This window comes from Sipha flava, unplaced genomic scaffold (genome assembly GCF_003268045.1).
Source record: "Sipha flava isolate LNK unplaced genomic scaffold, YSA_version1 43_pilon_pilon, whole genome shotgun sequence".
Taxonomy (NCBI): domain Eukaryota; kingdom Metazoa; phylum Arthropoda; class Insecta; order Hemiptera; family Aphididae; genus Sipha; species Sipha flava.
Window position 1 is genome coordinate 1,614,018 of NW_020273171.1, and position 19,900 is coordinate 1,633,917.

General features: G+C 28.7%; 1 protein-coding gene across 1 annotated transcript in view; it reads left to right on the forward strand.

The window, feature by feature from the left end:
* The first annotated feature begins 8,230 nt into the window (after positions 1 to 8,230).
* The window catches only part of LOC112689297 (acetylcholinesterase-like), a 31,763-nt gene continuing 20,093 nt past the window's right edge, over positions 8,231 to 19,900 (forward strand). Inside the window, exon 1 of the mRNA XM_025562940.1 lies at positions 8,231 to 8,498. The gene's annotated coding sequence lies outside the window, so the exon portion shown is untranslated. The remainder of the gene's footprint in view (positions 8,499 to 19,900) is intronic.

Consider the following 19,900-nt stretch of genomic DNA (forward strand, 5'->3'; position numbering starts at 1 on the left):
ATAATAAAAATAATAATAAATGTTGTGTTTCATTATTAATTATTGAAACATAAATTATGTGCCATCATAGATTTAATACTATTATATTTATATAAATTAATACTACGTTATTAGAGTATAGTATTATAGTATACAATGACTTCGTCGATATGACGATCGAGTTTGTTTATATAAACGGTTATTATCAGCTTGTAAATACAGATAAATATTTTTATATTGTTTTTTTTTTTTTTGCAAAATGTAAAGATGTATTATTAACTTTTTTATTATTATTATTTTTGTCATTTATATATCACTGTGTGACAAAAATTCGATTATTATGTGAGTTAGTTTTTACCAAATATTGTCATTACATAATTTATAAAAGATACCGTTGCTTGCATAGAATTTTAATTATTGAAAATATTTTGTGAACATTTTACGACGTGAAAATTCCGTTTCGAAGAGTTTTCGCTGTGGAATTCATCCTAACTACTACTAATTATGAAAACGATTGTTATTTCAATACTTATATCAGTTAAATAAATATAAACACGTAAAAAATAATTTATCAAGGGGATGATGCATAATAGCATATGCATCCTTCTATGTACTTGAATAGTCGAGTGTGGTTAATTTTATTTACTCCACTGACAAAGTGACCCGATTATGAATACAAAATTATTTTTAATTTGTAAACATGAAACTGGCGGTAACACTGTTAAAAATATAACAGAGGTACAAATAAACCGGTATACCATCTCTTGACAACCATCCCGTGACTACGAAGCTGAATTTAGATACTGAAGCAGCCGGCAGAATCAGAAATAGAGATATCTGATTGGAAATTGGGACTAGTTGGTATTTAAATTATTAGTTTTTAGAATTTCTTAACATTTTTCTAAGTAATTGTGAAAAACCGATAACAACTTTCTAAATACGAGTACTTCGATCGAGATCGTGTTCCGAATCCCGATTTATCTAATTTTTTGTTATGCAATATTTCTTAGACTAAATTTAATACTTACTATAGCGTTTCATAATTATCGAACTATTTTAATAAATTTGGTTCTACTACTGTATATTTTATATTCCTAGATAATTGATGTATATCATATTTATGAATTTAAACTATCCTGTCCGATCTTTTTCAAGAAAAATGGTACATTGGTTCAAGTTTAAAAGGCTAATAAAACAATATAATTTACTCGGCCCAGTGTCTCTTCGACTGTTTTAATGTATTCATATCAAAATAGATTTAATTTTTTACATTCATATAGTGTAAAAGAAGTAAGAGCAAAATAATCGTTTTATCTATCGTTTAAATTACGTTTTTCGCATGGTTATTAAAATAATAATGCTCATATTATTGAATTGCTGTAAAAATGAGGAAACGAATAAGTAAATAATATTATTTACTCGGTGCCAATATATTGTAAGTAATTGTATTTAATTAGAATACTTAGATGCTTTGAATTTAGTTTTAAATAACGAAGAATAGAAATAAGACCAAAATCAGACCTTTGGAAGCAATAAAAATAAATATGTGAATGTGAATACCTACATCTTAGTTATTTATTTATTTTATTTATTTAATGTTAACAGGCTAAGCCTTTTTTTTTACAAGAATGCATTTGTATATGTATTATTAGATTTATATGGCGGCTATCTGTTTTGGTAGTCAATATTATAATTTATAACAATTATTTCATAATTTAGTCACAGTGGTAAACATTGGTTTCATGTATGCAATCGAAAAACACATTAGAATTATTTCGACGCGTCCTATACATAAATATATATTTGGAAAACTTCTTTGATTTTCTTGCGATTCTTTTACATATATGTAAAAATATGGTGAAAATCCAGAAAATAATAGTAATATTAAATATTATTAAATTTACGGTTAAAGGGCATACCTTATATTACTCGTATAAACACAAACATTTTGTAAGGCATATTTTACACGATAATGGCTCAGCGTGTGTACACACATTCCTTGTATTGTTATTGAAAAACACTATTACTACTAATTAATAATCACTCTAACCACATTCTAATTAATAATTAAATTACAACGAAAACTTTGATGTACGTTCAATGTTGGATATTAGTTTCTGTACCAAGAGTTTAAATCAAAACAGTTCTAATAGAAACGAATCAATCCATTTTTTGTTCTGCCCTTAGCCTAACCTGTAATTACTTACACAATGGTGTATATCTTTGATTGACTACACTACTTTGTACAAAACTGTAGGTACAAACATTATCTTTTTATATTATGTATCAATTGTTTATTTGTTTTTCAATAGAAAATTTTGAATATGCATACATGTTATACATGTATATTGTAGTTATGTGCAATGTAAGTATAACATATCTGTAAGAAATGGGCACATATTTTAGAGGTAACATAGGAGCAATTCCTCCCAAGACCATATCTTTGTAATCAGAGGTAAATTTATGGGAAGGGATATGGCATTTTCCCACTTGAGCTTTTTTTTTTTTATTATTATAGATTTATTTAATATTTTTGTTACAGGTATAAAGTCATAGAAATATAAAAGTAATATGAGTAATACTATTTATATTAGTCCCTCCTCCAAAAAAAAGCTTAAGATCCACCACTGGTTGTGACTACAAATTAATATATTCAAAATTTGCCACGTTATTATATATTATTTAAGCCTCAATAATTTTGACGAAAAGTAATTCCCCCTCTGACAAAAATAAACATATATTTATGTGTCTGGTACGTATAATGTATTACTTATCCGATAATTTCGGGAAAAAAAGAATGTCATTTACCTTACGTAAGTGTTAAAAAATTGAAATTTATGATACTGTACTATATAAGAATTAGGGAACGGATTTAAATTTAGTAAAAAATTAAAAATATTTAAATATATATTTGTTTATTACTTCACGTATATTTATTTATAATATTGAAATTTTAAAATTGAAAATAAGATATAATTCACTATAATTTATAAACAATACATAATACAAAAATAAAAATGTTTATTCTGAATCATCCGAAAATTCTTCATGGGAGAAACAATTAGAAACGATATACGAGTATAATTTGAGATGTTCAAATTTTAAATTGTCTCCATCTATTTTGAATTACGTGTTTTATCTTATATACTTACTGGTAAAATAATTGTAGCAATTATTTTCTTTTTTAAGTATAATGTGAAATTTTCAACAAAACCATTTCGAATAAAAATTAGTTATTTCATTAAAATTCAGAAATAATAGTACTTACAATTTTTTTAATTATGACTAAGTATTTTTGAAGAATTGAAAAATTACTGATTACAATATTTTTTTAACGAGCGTATTAAGAATGAATTCTAGAATCCTAGTCGACTGAGATTTACTTGATAAACAGTAGATCAGTTTAAATTATATTACACCTGGATAAGTTATTCCATTTATAACTCACTTAAATGCCAATATTTGAAATTATTCAAATACTTTCGGAGCATTTAAAATGTTTATCAAATACTTTATTGTTATAATGTTCGAATTATATTTAAACTATGTATAAACAGTGCACGTAATATTTGCTAATATTTATGTCTATTTAATTTTTTTTTTATATAGATTTTAAAATGTTCATAAGCTCAATACGTATACATTTATGTCTTTAAATGATTTTGCTTTAACTGATATTACTAATATTACTGATGATTCATAGCATATTATGTTCAAAGCATATTATTAATTTAACAAAATATGTAATTCACTCGCATTAAAAAGAATAAATGAATAAATAAGTTGTAAAGATTAACATGTGAGTGGAAATAATACATAGCTTTATTTAAAAAATACGTTCTTTGAATGTTTCTTAAAAGCTATAGGCCAAATGTAATAGGAATATTTGAGAATTTATAATTTTCATAATCATTGTATTACTTATAAACATCTCTTGATCATTTAAACGTAAAATTGAATTGTAATATTTTGTGATTCACAAAGAATAAAGTATATTTGATTTGCGTTAAGCATTTTATTTTTTTTGTCTTCTTAATTTTTTTATGTTGAAAATTGAATTATTGAATTATTGAATACAACGAATTTTTAAGTTTATTTTATAGAATTAGGTAAAGTAAAAATAAAATTCAGTCATCCGACCTAGGCGTAACTAAATCCACTCTAAACTAAAACTTTTGATAGCTTTTCAAATTAGATTTAAAGAATTGTTTACCATTTATTTAACAATTTAATTATGTCGCATTAATACAGCTCTGTACTTTATACTTGGATTTATTAATCTCATTTCACCATTGATTAAACTTAAACGTTTTTGTTACACACAGTTGTAAATTCGCTATTTTTATTACATCATTTTATTATAATATTTTGTTATTTTACCGCGTAAACAATGCCGCAACTACAAAATAGTAGGACCGTGTGCGGTAATTATATTAGGCCTCTTCCTAGGATTTATTTTTGTTGTACGTCTTATTTATAAGTATCAATTTTTTTAGGTTTTAAAACACGTTTCACATCAGTTAGTGTATGATATATGTATATATATATCAAATTAAATATCTACAACTGTTGTATATTATACTTTACTACATATTTACGTAGTAAATTTGTTTAAGTAGTTTAGGTAGATATGCATACTCAAATACTCAATGGACTCATTGTTAAATAAATATTATATTACTCTAAAATATTATAACATCCTTAATATCCTGAATTTTAAAAAAGTTTTTTTTAATTATAAAATAATAATATAATATTATTAAATAATTGCGTATTTTTAATGTGTAGTTTATTTTAGGCTGGAACTAGAGGGCCCCCCAAATGTATGTAAGCCTTGGGGTCCGTATGCGCGGCACACTCTGCACACCCAGTTTTTGCGGCACTGGCGTAAACGTTATATAGTATTTCTAGTTGGGTTTGAAAAATAATTATATACAGTTTACATTTTTGATTGTATATATTTTTTCTTCTTCTTCGGTAAATCGGACTATCCCGACATACAGCTTTGCCTCTAGTTTCCCCTATCCGATGCTTTTGTTCTTCAATCTATACTTCCTCCTAATGTACCACATCTTTCTTTATCACATCTTTCCATTTCAAACGTGGTCTTCTTAGTGGTCTTTCCCAGTAGGATTTTCCTCTAATACTATTGGTATATGTTGATTTTGGTTACGTCTAACATTCCATGCCCACTGTAATCTTTTATTCCTTATTTTTTCCACTATATTTGTTTTTTGGAAGACTATTTATAGTTTATCATTTTGAAGTATATATATCAGGTTTATGAAATATTTGAATTATAATTTTATAACATTTTCTAAAGAAGTTAATGCTTTAAAATTATACATGAAAATTTATTTATAAATATTTTTGTTAGTCGATCAACTTAAACCATTTGAAATGTAATTGAAAATGTTTCCAAGAATAACTTTAGTATTCATTATAGAATTATTTGCCGTTACTTCGCTACAAAGCCAATTATGTTTTTTCTTGGATGGGATATTCTAAGGGGTGTAGAGAATGGAACATTTTAATTAAATATTTTTAGAAACTTTTTCAATGATAGTTTTTTTTATTTGCTGATTGACAATAACAAGGGAAATTATCTTTCATTTAAAAAAAAAAAAAAAAAATATTAAAAATACATAAATAAATATTATTGTGAGCGTTAAAACATAATTTTCCTCATTTCTAAACAAAAAAAAATCACAAGTAAGTGAAGTTAGTCGAACAAATGTTGATTAATATGTTTAAATAAATAATGATGTTTTAATGCAAATATATTGAATTGTGTATTTCGTGTTGTGTAGTTAGTAATAAACCAGTGTACAAAAAATACAATCCTTATCGAATTATTATTTTTATAAATAGAATATAGTACTGTGAAGATATTACGAGATAAAATCAAGGTATAAGTACAGTGAGACCATTAAGATAGCATATAAAAATTATAAATATGACGATAAATTATTTTACTGCCACGTATATTATAATTATAACATGCAAAATGATTTCGTACAACTCTTGTCTAATTGTTTTCATTTTTTCTAGTACATCCAATACTGAATATATAAGTGTTTATAATTATGATATCATCAAGCGGGTTAGCTGTGGTATAGTGCTCTGCATTCGAAGGGTTAAAATACATAAGGACGATGTATTGTGTTACATTACAGAGCATAACAGAGAGTAATCTAATATGGGAGGACCGCTTTTATACATAAGCCATTTTAAAGAGGGGAGGGGTACCGCAAAAAGGATTCACGTGAAGGTAGTCGAAAATGTGAAGGGCAATACGGTACACTACCCGAATTGTTTATAAAATTCGTTGTAGGACCCGTGGGAGAAGAGGAGGGGTATTTAATTAGCACACAAAAAGCATTTCGCATGCGGTATTTCAGAAAATGATTACTCAGCGAGTTTAAAAAATAACGAAACAAAAGTTCCATAATGAACAAAAATACGAATAGTTGATTGATAGTAATACATATTTATTGTGAATATTATTTAAAGTAAGTACCTTAAAACTTAACCTATACACATACCTACTGTACCTACCCTTTTTCATTTTAATGTTTTAAATGGAACTTTTAACCCATTTATAGAGACATTCTAATTTCTTCAAATTATTGATAGTGTTTTATTTTAATTTTTAAATATTTTATAATGCACAATATTATAATACATCGTTGTTATTTAAACAAAATACCTACATAAATAATAATTTTATAGAATTCATATATATTTTCTCTAAAAAATATTCATATAAGTACTTAATATAATGAGTATCAATAAATTCATATTTTATTCAATATTCAAATGAATAACATACTACTATTTTGTATTAAAATGAACGATAAAAGACAAATTTTAAAGAATTCACTAACGGATCCATAATTTTTTTTCTGTTGTAAATTTTTAATAAAATATTATTTTATAATTGTACTGTTGTTGTTTTCACTGAGAATCATTACAAGGGTTTTTTATTTTAATTACCACTTTTAAGTAAAATACTGTATGGGTATCTTTTATGAGTATCTTTTGTAATATTTAGTTTTTAATTGTTAACTATTTTAATTATAACATTTAGATACAACTGTCTACAACGTTTCTTTTGGATGAAGTAATTTTTTTTATATTGTATCGTTATTTATTATTAATTTAAAATTATTATTTAATAATATGATCAAAAGTTTTGAATACATATTGAGTTGTTTAATAAAGTATTAATTAATAAAAACTTTCGAGAAACAAAAGAAAATTAATTTTTAATTAATTTGTTAGCGCGTAATTTAAAGCTTTATAATATTTCATGATGATTGAAAATCATTCATTTTGTATATTTCATAGCAAATAATATGTGTTATTTTTTAAGTTTTGTAATAATAATAAAACTAGATTTTAATTAAACAATGTTTTTATATTTAAATAATCTAAGTCAAGTACTTCTCAATATATTTTTTTATGGCATTTTTGAATTACAAATATGTTAATTTAATAATGATTTTAACTGATATGCTTTGAAAGCTACATTAATAAATCCACGCAGTTAAAAAGCAATTTTAAATAAATACTGTCCTTAGATCAGCGTACAGCAAGATCAATATTTATGTATACTTATTTGTAATATGTTATTTAAAAATTGTTTTACAATTTTTAATGTACTTTCTCCATTTGGCAGTTTTTGTTAATAATGGGTTTTAGAATATATTCAATTGATACTTACGTACATCTTTTTTAGAGGAGATTTTTCAAGATATTTTTTATAAGCAGTGACTTTAAAATTATTAAAAAAAAAAATAATAAACATAATTATGATTTTTTTTTTTTGTACAAAAATATTTATTGATTTTTCCTTGCAGTTTATTAAAAATTAAAACATTAAAAGATCACATAAAATAATAATTCAGTTTTTTATTTCTTTATTAATATTTATTTTTATATTATTTATTTTATCTCCGGCTATGTATAATTATATAATAATATTGAAAAAGCATAAGAAAAATTATCGAAATGTATAATGGTATTATACTATACATAATAGCAATCAAAATCGTTTACCTGGACGTAATTGAAACGTTCCATAGGTAGTTCAGAGAGATAGCCAAAAGGGGAAAAAGCCGAAAATTCTTTTTCACCCACCTCCCGGCCCCGAATCAATCAAAATGGGAAGAGTTGTGCTTGTGCAGGTACAGGACGACGCAATGCGGTCCTGCGTACAACCAAGGGGGAAAAACACACAGCAACGTCGCCTTAGTCCGAGTGTCAGTCGTTAGCCGTCGCTCGTATCGTACCACAAACACAAGTTCATTCTACACATTTCTAGATAATAGTGACGAGATTGTTATAATTCTCGAATTAATTTTATTCTTTTGATAATATTAATTTTTTTCAGATTTGGTGAGAGTATGAATATTGTGTGTTTTTATTTATGATTTAGATTAAGCCTGCCGATTGGTTGAACTTTTACCAATAACTTTTATTTTGATGAGCGAACTTACCGGGAATTCGAAAATAGGGTAAGGAATACATTTTGATGTGTTAAAATAATTTCAGAGACAGCGTATTGCACAAAATTGAAGAATTGGTTACTTACCAACAAATATACCAATGCGAGTTTTTTATGTTCCACTCCATTCGAATGTTTTCGAGTATTGAGAATTTGTTTAAGTAGACATGATAATATGGTTCATCTCCGACAAAAACTATTTATATTATAGATGTCTCTTAAATAAGTATTTATTACACATATTGATTAATAAATTAAGTACATTTATTTAATAATAATACTAAAGTGCTCAATTGAATACCTAAATCCTACACAGTTATGATAAGTATACTTAGAGTTGTTTTATTTATTTATGAAAAATACGGTACATTTAAAAAATCTAATTTAAAATTTAATAAGATTTTCTGGTAATAAAATATATAATAGTAACATTTTTAATTACCTAGCAAAATCAAAAACTCGTTTAATATCCATTAAGATTAAAGATATATGCAACATAACTGTTTTATATAGAATTAAATGATATTGTTATTTGGATTATATCTCAGTACTACACTATCTCAGATCGTATAATCCGGTTGATTACTATAATTCGTTTTGTAATGTATTCGTCGTGGTAGAGATTAATATTTAGACGCTCTGTTGAAATACCGAACATTCAATTATTATGAATGTATAGCGAAGTTAATTGAATTTGTTGGTTCCATCACCCCTCCCCTCACAATGAAATTTAAAACTGAAATAAATAAATGATACAGTCGCTTAAAATTATTTTATGAAATTATTAACGAAACTCGTAATATTTATGTGTCATTCAATTAAAAAGAATACAAATTTAATAAAATCAGTGTTACTGTGAAGGAAAGGCATTTTAAGTCAGAGCAATACTGATATAACTAGGTAATCAACTAATTGAGATTTTAAATTAAAAGAGATATCTATGGATCTATAGCTGCAAGATTGAAATGATTGCGTGTTGAAGTGAATACCCAAAGTATTTAAAATTATTTGTTTTCAAATAATTATTTTACGAAAAAAAAAATTTAAAAGTGTTTAATTGTGACATATATATTTTGTGACCAAGAATCGCACGTTTTGTTAAAGAAAAAAATAAAATGAAATGAGAAATTTAAAACGTCAATCCTATATTTAAATGATATATCTAATAACAACAATCTTTGTGTACACGAATCATTTTTTATATATGACATTACTTTTACACCTGTACGATTCCCATAATTTTAATTTTCATTGCCTATATATACTCGTGTATATTTTTCGTTTTAAATACGGTAGGTACTATTATATAAATATCGTTTCACTAGCTCATATTGTCGGATAAATACAATATTTGTGGTAATTCTAAACATATATAAACATATAATCATAATTTATATATGCATATAACTTGTCTTCGTTTCGTATAGATAGTTTGAAGATTTGTAAATAAAAAATAGTAAATATATTGAAAGACAATTAGTATTTTAATCATCAGTTAATAATAAAAACCATATCAGAAATATTCCATAACAAGATTCGGCTAGAATTTTTCTTATAACTGCTATAAACATTTAAAATGCTTGTTTGCAAATATGTGATACTGAAACAATAGTTCAACGATATATAATATACATTAAATGTATGCAAGTTCAATGAATTCGTTTAAATTTAATTATCTTGCATACGAATATCAAGACGACTTAAATATATACTGCTATACACATCAAACATATAATATGCATATTTGTATATCATATAACGAATTTGTTACAGTACTCATTTACGTATACATATTTATATTAAGAACATCGTAGTTATATGGTGTGTTGTATATATAACAAATTGGATTACGAAATTATTATGAATTACATTTTAAAGGCAATTTAATGTTTTTTTAGTATTTTATTCAGTAAAATTGTTTTGTTCAGTGTTTGTAAATGATATGTTAAATGGTTTTATTACGAAGAGGTTGAAAGTGCGAAATATATGAACGAAAGATTAGTAATTGATGGTTATAAATGAAAAAATAAAAATATTGAGAGAAATTCATACTGAAATGAAAAAGAAAAAATCTAGAAGAGTGTGGGTACCTAAGTGAAATTTAGAAATGAAAAGTAGAATAATTTAAAAGATTGAATGTGTTATTGTTTAATTGTTCGAGATCAATATCAACTGAAAGAAATAATATTCAGTGTAACTTTGTATTTAATTTAATATTCGGAGGTAAAATAAAAAAATTTACATTTTGCGTTTCTGGAAGTCTTTTAATATCAAGTAACATACGATCGTAAATGACGAAAATATAATATGGTTCTGGTGTGTGTGTGTGTAGTTTTTTTTTTTATCGGTTGATTGCACGCACTTGACAAGTGGTTGTCAAGATATATCGAACCGATTCTCTGGGGTATTTTTATTTTCGACGCAGAAATTTATTAGTTAATCATTGATGTGAGAAACCTGATAATTATTCTCGTTGTAATTCTAAAGTTTAGAATGTTTTGGAATCGTAGAGTGAATTGTCGGCGAACAGTACAAAAGCAATTAAATCGGTTCTTTCGGGTGCGGTCCTCGAGCGATGTCAAGTAGTGCGAGTAAATAGGTAGATCGCCTGTGGGCTTTGTAGTACAAGATAAGAGATGCAGACAAAATAATGTAACGGCTTGAAACGAGCAAGTGGAGAAACGTGGTTACACAATTTAAAATTACCATGTACAGTCTACTATTGTGTGTTTTTGTGACCAAAAAACATATTTATTTTTTTATAAACGCGCGAAATGAAATAACGAACTAATTATTATTTATCATTATATAAAATAATATATCGTGTATGCAATTTGGATGTTTAAGGTATGCGTATATGTGTCTAACAATAATAATAAAACGTAGCGAAAAGATGTATTTTTTTATCGCACCCGTCAACTCACTCGTGTAATGTATAAATATTCAGGTGAATATTGCATTTTGATTTCTTCGTTCGTTTCTCTTTTTCGGGGGTGATCGGCAGAGAAAAGGTTTCCGTGGTAAATTTCCTTTTTGAATTTTCCTAACGCGTTAAGGTTCAATGTTTAATGTAAGTGCGGTGACTGTTTATTATGACTGCATATGTATACTGCAAAGGTTAACATTCTATTATCATTCACCGATATTCCGCAATTCTTTCACACCGCATTCTTATGTTCAGTGAACACTTTATACATCGTTTACTAATTGATTTTTAAAGATTTTTCGAGTGTAGAGACCACTCCTCCCCCAGTAGGCATTAGGTTAGGTTACATATAATGGTGACTTACAAAGATCTAATAATGGTTATAGGCTTTATCAGAGATATTAGATTCGTTATTATATTGAACACATTTCCTTATTTTCTCATAATGTTTAGTTGCTAGTATTATATTATACAAGTACATTATTATCGTTTATTTTTTTTCCAATCGTGTTGTTACGTTTTATGTTATCGAGCTACAAATCACGCGTATTATATATATAAAAAAAAAAATGTATATCTTTTTCCCAGTTTCAAAGATAAATTTTCGCTGCAGCGTGACGGATGAGAAACTCACAGGATAATTAGAGTGTCGTCGTCGAAAAACGGCAGAGTGACAGCATAACGGAACGAGCCGAAAAAAAAACCGAGAATGCGAAAAAGACGATTACGAGGGGGTGATTATTTTACATGGATAAAACTAAAAAATGGATGGACATACAATGTAAATACATTAGATTTATATGGGTGTATTAATGATATTTTTGCGTTAGACGTCGCATTTGAATCGTCTGTCTATGAAATTTCTCCTGTGGTAAAAAACCTACTTTTGCGAGTACACATTTACACACACACGCTCACATACACACACTCGAGTTTCGCGTGATTAAAACGTGCTAAAACGTTGCCGGTAATTTCACGTGGTAAAGGTAAACAATGGCGCCTATATTTACGAGGCACGGGGTCACACCGTTCTTTCATCGTCACCGCTGTTTGATTATCAATGGACCAAAAGGTGTTCCGTCTCTTTGCGTACGAAAACTTCCATCCGCAATTAAAACGATGTCGTCCCGGAGATCCCAACGCCTTCGGACACGCTCCTGAGATGTTATTGTTACAACAAAAACAAAACGACGAAGGGCAACACGGGCTGACCGCGGGAGTAGTTTGAGAATATTTATATACATACGAAATATATGAGAACAGTGTGGTGGAGGCAGGATCGTGATGGGTGGGCAGTGCCGTGAACGGGTGGGCAACGGCGACGTCGACGACGACGACGACGACGACGACGACGACGACGGCGATGACGACGAAGGGAAACGAGAGAGCGGTGAAAGAGGAGCGGCCACCAGCGGGTGCGGAGGGCGCGGGAGAAGATATTGATTTTCCCCCCGGATAGGAGCACCGAGTCATTTTGATGAGATTTTTCTTTGGTCTTGGACTTTGCATACATATACACAAAATTTAAATTTTGTGTACAAACGAGATTTCATGTCGGGACCGAACAATGCCGCCGTTGCGTATGCAATATATAACGTATTGAATTATGTTAGTTATGTATAACGGATAATGTCTATTACGATCATTATCGTTGTCCTAACGGTTACCCGGTGATGGCTGCAATTGATCGATGTAGATCGCAAACAACGAGACGATCGAATAATATTAGTAGAAATAAAATAAAATAGAAACTTTCCGTAACATTTTGGTCGATTAAATATCATTCGTAGACGCGTGGCTGTTGATCGCCGCGTATATCCGGGGTTTTCGAATATCGCAAATAGTTTGCGACAGTTTTCGAATTATCACATGTAGCTATTAAAATTGTTCGTGTTTTCAGGAACAATTGTACGATTTTAATACACATTCCTCGCCTCTTCGGAATTAAAATATTAACATTCTAAAACTTTTGGGTATTGACGGAATTAATAAATTCTTGTTAATTGAATTACTTTGTTATTATCATTATTATTTTTACATGAATCCCGTTCAATATAACCTTAAAGATTAATATGGTCTATATAATTCTATACCTATGTATCATTCACTTATTCATTATTTGTTACTAGAGCTCGGAAGTTGTAGCACTAAAAATGTTATTTTTCAGCTCTTTAATATGCACTTAAAAACTCTAAAATATAAGCAATAAATAGCATGAAAAATCAAAAAATATGCATTTAAGTTGAAAAAAGTATAAATTTATTAGAATAAAATTAAATGTCATTTTACAAATGTTTGGGCTTATAGACGTCTGGATTGGTTGAATTATAAACGTAACAAAAATGTTAAATTACTTAAACATATTTGTAAAAGTGTACTTAAAATTAAATTATTTAATTTATTCACTAACTATTAATACATCAAATTGTCAATGAAAACATAAAATAATATTCGATGAGGTGTATTTATTTTCAATAATTCAAATATTTTTAAAACTATATAACTAATTAAATCATTATTATCAAAAAAATGTGATTATTTCCTGTATTATGTGAAAATATATCCAAAAATAACCCTATAAACCCTAAATTAGCAAATTAGCAATAAAACCCGTAAAAATGTAAAAATAATAAAATTAAATTTTGTGTATGATATGCGAGTAGTGTTAAACATATTTATATCTTACTTTATATGTTCTATGCAGGGTCGCATTTAGGGGGGAGCACTGGCTACAACTGCCTTGGGCGCCAGTTTTTTGGGGGCGTCAGAATTTTGTGATCGGAAATTTGCTCACTTGTGAATTAATGAACTTTTAAAATTATTTTGAAATGATTATTTTTTTTGTTTTTAATAACAGTATCAAAAATTAAAGATAATGTATTTAATTTATTAATATACATTATTAATGTATTTATAGCAATATTGCTATCAGCGATCCAGAATATTAATATACTTAATATTAGTTGCCAAATTTGTTGTAATCGCGTGTAGTGTGCGGTGGCGTGCTTAATACACAAAAATAGCATTGATTTTAGAATATCTAAAAGATTCATGAGGATCTTATCTTCTATATTTTTCGTGGGTAGTCCCCTTAGAGAGGATGGGCACCAATTTTTTTTTGAGCCGGGGCGCAAAATGTCTAAATACGGCATTGGTTTTATGATGAAACAAGAAAAATATACATTTACTAAAATTTCTGAGCCCTATTTATTACCTAATACAGGGTCATAGCAATGGGAACAGAAGGTGCCTACACCCCGGGTGCAATTCCTAGAAGAGTGCAAAAATTAAAGATTTGCATTTTATGAAAAAAATTACATTGGTCTATGTTGTATATTTTATTTACAAAAACTTTAACTTCCTTTACATTAATTGAAGAAATTATTGAAAATAATATCTAATAATAATAAATTTTTAAATTAAAAATACATAAGGGCACATTTTGAAATTTCGCTCCAGGTGTTGCTACGATAGTGACCTTATAGAGCTGCTTTCGTCTAACCGTATTATTAAAATATGTATTATATTATTAATTGCACTCGCTATCAAACAATTTAATAGTTACCGTATTGTCTGTAACAAATATAATTAACAGTCACTGATATTATTGCATTTTATATTGTTTGATAATTGTCGACTATAATATTATCTTAAACGAATCGAGTTAATATTAGTTTTATCATGAATCAGGTTAACCAAAGGAAAGTTGTGCAACGCAGATGCTTTTATTTTGCAAGGACCTATTATAAACATGAAGAATATAAAAATTTCAATTTCATAAATCAATCCATGTAAATATTTATATTTTCATATTATAATGCGTTTATCATGTTGGTTATGTACGGTATTAGTATAAAATTAATTAATTAACATATTGCTAATACTGTTATAATTTCAAATATTTTTCAGATTTTTATGAGTATTAAAAATAAAATATACGTAACCTATATTTCAAGGGTGGATATTTCCAAATTGTATACTTTTAGTAAAGGTTATATATAAATAATGTTAACATACGTTTATTGTACAAACATTCTTGGAAATTAATGTTATATATATTAAATAGTTTAAATTCTTGTTTTGTAATTTCATTACATCGTAAAAAAAGCAATGTTCATAATTTGATACCATAAATATTTTAAATTATCTATATTATTAAATTCGCGGGAATAATACACAAAAAAACTTCTCATTTGAATAATAATGTGTAGTCGTGTTAGTAATGCTCATTTTAAATAAATAGAAATAAAAAATTATGTATTTTGATAATTATATTTGAAAATAAAAAACTGATCAATAATATCATCGGTTAAATTTATATTTAATTAGATTTTTTATCTAAATTATAATTTGTGAATAGTAACCATTTTTTGATGCTTCATTATTTTCTTATTGGAAGGTTAAATAATCCTTTCTATTCATACTTACTGTCTTGTAAAATGATTGACAGTAAATTTTGCTGTATTTTAGATTCTGAACGGAGCGAGGAATGTAATGGTTTTACAATGATGTTTCTTTTTCTTTTTCTTTTTTATTCTGTAAACACTTTTTCTCCCTCTAAACTTGCTCAAAAGTATCAAGTGTAGCATCTTTTTTGAAAGGTAATGTTCTTGTGCTGGTACTATAAAGAGGTCATTTTTCGATTTTCGAAACGGTACTCGAAATAAAAGCGGTTAAGGAGAAAAACGTAAGATTTCACGATTTTATAATATTAAATAATTACGGACGACATTTTCTACCAGAAATATTGCTTCAAATGAAAAATGACAAGAGATTTTTTTGTTGTATTTTAGATTTGGTTCCTTATGGTGTAAAGTTCGGAAAATTTTAGTTATTTTTGAGCTATTTATAGACATTTTAATTTAGGGAGTTTTTTATTGTAATTCGGTTAAAAACATTCATAAAAACTTGAAATTTGGGTATTTGAACAACTTTTGAGCCTTTTCTTTTATTTTATATTTTTTTTTTTTTCATTTTTATGATATTTCCTAATTATAAATTTTAATTATAATTATATAAATTAGTGTTTAATATAAATCGTTCTTCAGCTGTTCTTAAAACGCTTTGTTTATCACCATAGAAACAAATAAAATTAAATAAAAATGATTCCCTCGTCGCTCAGAATCGTTTTTTATCGAATGCAATCATTGCATTCAAATCGAATACAGTAAAATTACACTATCCTGTCCGAGTTTTTATTTTTATTTTTCAGTTAAATAGTAAATATTTGCGCATACATATTAAAAAAAAAAAAACGTTTGCATAATTAACAACTATTGTTCAATAACTGCAGTATATTTTATGTCCTTTTTGAATGTATAACACGCATTCTATTTTTCGTAGAACTTTCAATATACTCTACACTGTGCAGATAAAATATTATACAATCAATCCCCTCTCCTCGCCTTATGCGTGTGACGAATTTATGTTTTATAACACAATGATCATAACTAGTAGTATATTGTTGTCAATAATAATACTGTTATTTTAATCTCTGTGCGAGTATCGATGGAAAAATTCACGCCTATACGCTGGCCGATCAAGCTCTGTACAATATGCGATCCGAATATCTCAACAATACCATCGAATTTATCATTTCATCTGAAAATTGAAACAAACCTCGACAGTTTTCTTCCATTAGTTTTGTCGATGATTGATCGGTTCGCTCTACAACAAGTTTATACATAAAATATAACGTGTGTATGTAATTTTTTTGGACATCCTCCGACGTACACGTATATTACATGTACATATATGCTTCCCTTATATTTATACAATACAACATGTATGTGGTACACAATCCATCAATAACCCATTTTCGTATTCTCTCGTGATAACACTACTATACAACATAACAGTTTATAAATCCATACGTGTTTACCGCCGTCGGTGTCGCGGGACAACCGACATATACCACTGCGGCCTGGCATCGTGCACCCGCATTGCGGATAATAATATTTAGGCAACGTACATAGTATATATAAATACAAAGCGTTGAACGTGCTAACGCGAGAATAGTGTACAATCCAAAATCGTCCCCGTCTCTTCAGTTGTGATTTGCTGCTCACCCGCGCCACTGACCGAACGGTTGGAGGTTAGGCGTCGCCGGTCTTATATTTTCACCTTGAATTTTATACCGCATTCTATCCCCTATATATCCACCCGCACATTGTTTTAAAGGTTTGTGTGTATTTTTCGACCTGTGACCCCATTTTGTACATGCGCGATCGCACATTGTTTCTGTTTATATGTACACATACATGTGTATATATAAACACACACACGCACACACACAACAAGTACATATAGCTAACTCCTGTATACGTATTTACGATACTTATGCATTTGCGTGCGTCTTACACTTAAACCGTATCGTTTGGGCGTGTGTACGTCTAGGCGATGGCACCGGGTACCTAATCAAAATGCCGGTACTGCTGCGTTTTGTATACGACCCTTATTGCACGAGTTAGAATATAAAAACGCATCATGTGATATGTTGGCGGAGTGTTCGGAAGTTGTGGTGGAGCCGCGGAGAAGAGGAAGAAGAGAAGAGACGGGCAAAAATTTAAACGAAAAAATGCATTTTAAGTCGTGCTTTAAAATGTCTAACATTATAATATAATATATACCTCACTTAATTGCCCTGTCAAGAGAGAAACGCCTGGCGCTGGCATATCAACTGAAATCGGTTCGTATACTTATCGGACTACACACCCTCTCATACATTTTATATTTATATTATGTATGTACGTAAAGGTATACAGTCGATGGTATGCATGCATTTGTGTGTGTGTGTGTATGCATGCATGTAGTACATGAAGTATGTTATACATGGTATGAATATTCAAAACCATAATCGTCGAATATTTGAATCTGCGCGTAAATGTGTGTATGTGTGTGTATTGTATACAATTGTCATTTGCCGTATTAAAGTTAAACCAATATGTAATAATATAATTTTCGTTCGCCCTGGTACCATATTATTAAATTGCAATTGATTTTATTCCTTCGCAGCTAGTTTATCTTTTTATTTTTAACTATGGCAATTCGATTATACCTCCTTAAAAGTTTAACAGCGCCCGTCAACATTTAACTGTATAGTCCTTATTCGTTCGGACTGTAACTCAATTTATTAAACGGTTTTACGTACAATCGAATAGGTTCCATTAGTTATTTTTGTCAATTACATCGGTGTGGTATGATGTATACACTCTTCAAATCGTTACGGGTGTTGTCCTATTTATTCGATAATATTACACGTACGTGTATACGTGGGTATATATATAGTTGAAAGAAATATATTGGTTTTCGGGAAGAGGTCCTCGAATGAAAAATCATTATTTTCCATTTATATTTATGATGGAATTAAATTGTATTAGATTTCAAGTTGAAATGTTCGAAGCGAGTTATTCGTTATTTGTTAAATGGTCACAGGCTATTCGCGAGCGTTGTGGTGCGAGATTTTTGACATTTATTGGAATCCGCGACGGTCTGTCTGCTTTTCGCTTGTGTTTTTTTTTTTTTATGAAAAGTCAATACACGGACGTGCAACCTCCATAATATTATATTACGATGGAAAAAAAATCTGTCTTCAATTTCTTAACGTACATCTATATATTTACGTTATATATCCAATTCAGATGCATCGCGTACTCGATCCACGTGAGGTGGCCAGCAATCCAATACTCGACGTCACATTTCACATGGGTCCCGACCCTCGATACATAGTTATCACTAACAACCAGCTTCCTCATTCCATTAACGATGGTAATGATACAAGCACATTTATGCTAGGAGAGAAAGAGAGAGAGAGAGAGAGAGAGAGAGAGAGAGAGAGAGTGAGATACACGGAAACCTCTTACTCGTCGTCATAATCATCATCTCATCAGTGTTCTTCCGTTCCCCCAAAAACATACTTCATAGGCGATGGCGGCATAGGACTATAATTCAGTGTACTGTATATACAAAACACACAAACACATGCACACACATTTACAGACAAACGTATACACATTTCCGTACACATACTTACACAAACGTCGAATCGATTTCCTCTCGCACACGCGCGCACCCACCATCACCGACCATATAATGCTCTGTTATACCTCACCCACCACCTCATTGCTCAGAATCGTTTATCTTTAGCAGCCATGGAATTACGCAGGCTTTTAGTGAACAATTAATCACGGTGAAGTGAGGAGGCGCTCGTGTGCAAAATGAGCCTATATACTACCGAGTATACATGAATATATCCTATATGTGTATATATGAGTTAACCAGAACGAAAGGTGGACAGAAAATTCATGGGTGGTACTCCACAATGTGTTCTCAGAAATTGTGGTGTGTAGTGTGTAAAACGTTTTACAAATTAACGTAGTAACAAGCAGTAATAGTGAAAATATACATAAATATATAGAATATATTAGTAATAGTGAACGAGTAGTAGTAGTAGTAGTAGTAGTAGTAGTAGTAGTAGTAGTAGTAGT